Source organism: Salmo salar, chromosome 07 (genome assembly GCF_965601325.2).
Source record: "Salmo salar chromosome 07, fSalSal1, whole genome shotgun sequence".
Taxonomy (NCBI): domain Eukaryota; kingdom Metazoa; phylum Chordata; class Actinopteri; order Salmoniformes; family Salmonidae; genus Salmo; species Salmo salar.
Window position 1 is genome coordinate 53,415,632 of NC_138297.1, and position 3,517 is coordinate 53,419,148.

Sequence of the window (3,517 nt, forward strand, 5' to 3'; positions counted from 1 at the left end):
AATACATTTTATTTCCCATAAAATATGTCAAAATGTAATTCTATACATAACATTAAATATAGTGTCATGAAAGAACACCCAAGCACGCTTCAGTCCAGCTTGAACAAAATGGGAATCAGGTGATGAAGGACTTGAAAATGTATGTCTCGTTAATACATTTCTGATCTATGCAGAAACAGGGTGCAGCTTATCTTAATTTTCCTGGATAGTCACCCGCTGAAGTGTCCTGGGGTATGGATTTTTGGGGGGGGATGAAATATAGGGTGCATTATATACATTTTTGCATATATTACAGATTTTCCATGAAAAATACACCATGTGACAGATGGCCTTTATAACTGTACATTTTGCTGGTATGTCTAAAACAAATCAATACATTTTTGCTAATTATTTGTTCCCTGATAATGTATTGGTTTGATCTGTATTAGTAACGTTTCTTACATAGGACATGGAACGTCTCATATGTTTGAACATGAAACACAACATATTACAAAATATTCAAGGAATCTCTTGCAAGTAAGATCTCCACAAGGGGGAGCTATTTTCCACGTTATGGGTTTACCAGCAGTAATAAAATGTTTTCCAGTTGAGATCCAGGAAATGTCAAGGACCTGGAAGACAAGAAGGACGTTACATGCAATTAGAACCCTGCTGAGATCTTTTGTCTAGGTGTGCAGAGGCAGCGTGGACCATGGCCCCATTTACGCCATATGCTATAAAAGGTCTGTCAGACCCAATGAAGACCAAAATGTGACATCACAACTGACCATGTTCATCACTGGATGGACACTGCTTTCAGCTTCACATCTCAAACCAGTGATGGCCGATCAGCTTTTTAACGTCAGGCAAAATATTGCACCTGAATGTATTTATTGAAACCAATACAAAGCTACAGAGCAGTGCTCATACAGTACAGAATCACATTAGAAATGTTGGTAATGTCAGGGATTTTGAGGAGAATTGTATTTATTTTATACAATGGCTAGGTATTGCTGACTGTATCACTGTCTGTATTCTCTTATAAAATTATATTGGCATCTGAAATCTCTTTTTAAGCAGTATCCTGTTCAACAAAGAGAACATGATTGTTTAAAACGTTAATGCCTAGAATAACAGGCAGTTGTTTGCCTGGATATATGCATTTTATTTGACATTATTACATGTTATAAACCCTACAATGCGTGCCTACATGTCATAGAACATTGCATTACAAAAGTATTGCGCTATAAGGAAGTTACTGAGAAATAAATAATATAACATTTACTGTAAATAAAGGTTAAATAAAATAAAAATGTACTGTCGTGAAATGGGTGGTGCCAACAGGAAGGTCTTACTGTGCCTTGTCTGTGTTGCTTGACTATAAAGCTGCTTCTTTCCACATTTTTTTTAATAATGATTGGGGGCCAACAGACTTTACAATAAAAGTTCACATGGCCTTGTAGGAGAGAAAATGTGCACATGTTCAATCTCTCTTGAAACATTTTTATGACATTATCCTGATCTGAGCCCAAGCTGAAACAATGGACATTTGCTGTGAACACTTTCTTTCTGTCTGTTTTAGCTTGATTCAGTATCCAAAAGTACATTCCAATACTGATCCATCAGTTATGTGAATTGCTTACAATGCAGCCACCATTATACATTTTTAGCAGGCCTTTCAAGTAGCTAGATTTTACTACAAATTGTATCCGAATCCAGGGCTTTGTGTTCCATTTCAACAGAGCGCGTGCTGCTAACTAAGCGCGCGAAACTTTGCCTTTCAGTTTATCTGTAGCTAGCCAGCCTGTGAGAGGGCACGTCCATGTAACTAGCAAATGTCTGTGTCAAAACGTGAAATTATTAGCTAAAGTTGTTTATATTCATTGTGAGATTATAGTTAGCCAGTTACTACGAATACGCACATCCCAGCTTCTGCGAACGTTAGCTAAATCAGAAGATAGAAAATTTAGCCAGCTAGATAACGTTAACTAGTTTCCGATAAGTAAAGTCGATATGGTTGTTAGATAAATTAGCTAGTTAACGTTAGCTGGGCAGTTGAAATAAAGTCATGGGTAGACTATTGGGGTTAGCGATTATTGGTTGAGTTTTCAGGAACGTTGACGTAGCTAACGTTAGCTGTTCAAAACCAAAATGCCTCTAACAAGATAGCTAGTTTTAACGGTACCTATCCAATAATAGCTAGCTACGTTGCCACCATGTCAGCAAATAAAACCCTTCTGTTCATGGAAGGAAACACGGAATATTTGATTAATTCCAATCCCATTCATAAACTGTCCTGGATCTAAAACTGGCTAGCTATGTGGCTAACGTTAGCTGCTGGCTAAATGTGGCTGACTAGCTAGCAGCCACCGTCAACTAGTAAATCCGAAATCGAATGCCTCAATGTTGACGAGCCGCTAATCTCAGTATTATTGCCATTTATTTCGCCGAATCGTTGATATCCAGTGGGCAAAGTCAGCTGCATCCATAGACTTTCTACTCTACAAAATGGGGTCTATTAACGTTTGTCTCCGCCATTTTGTGACAGAAATTTCTCTGAGCGCAGGGGTACGTGTAATGGTTGAATGTAGTAACCTCGTCAAGTAGATATCCGTCTGGCAGTTACAGAAAAGGGATCATGAGCAATTTCCATTCATCCCAGGAGACTAAAGTCATTTCTGAGTGCTAGGCTATTGGTTCCAACGCCGGTGATAACCTGGTAACTGGTTGCTCTCAGGCAAGGGCTGCAGATACCTGAATAAAGTTACATTACTAGCTATCTCCAATTAAGCTATGACACAATATGGCATTATCACTTTGAAATTGTAGCTAGATTTGGTAGAAAGGAGAGTTGCGGCTATTGAAACGAGGTGATTTCGTTATCACAATATAACCAAGATAAAGTATTTGTGAACAAACAGTACAGTAATGATACATTATTATAATTTGTCTTCATTTCTACATTGACAGTTTAGAGTACCGTCCTGGACCCAGCCAACTTAGTTATGAACTGTCACAGCTTTGACACAGGTGTAAAGCAATGTGGTGTAATGAGATAACTAATATCATGAACCACTCATTTTGTGGATGAAATGAGCAAAACTGAATTTACTGTGGTGACTTTATAAACTGAAATGATTAGTCTAATAGTTTAGAATATTCAGAGAAAGCAGTCACTTCACCAAACTTTACAATTCATATGAAACCATTACACTACTAGGAAATTAGTTGCATGTCAGTTGCATCTAATATTGATCAACATATAGCCAACTTTGAGAATAAAGTAGGGCTATCACAGCACAGGAAAATGTCTGAAAACTCTGAATATTCTATTTTGAATGGTTGTCAACTTGTCATATTAGAATTATTATAATATATCCAAAAGCTCCCCTCCCCCACGAACAGTAGTAATTCTGTTCTGTTTGCACGGGTCTTGTAAATTTCAGATGAGCTCTAAAAAAGACAACACTGTCTATTGTTCCAATAAACCGCTTTGGACAGTGCAATACCGTTGTTTCTAGTAGAGGGCGCTGCGTGG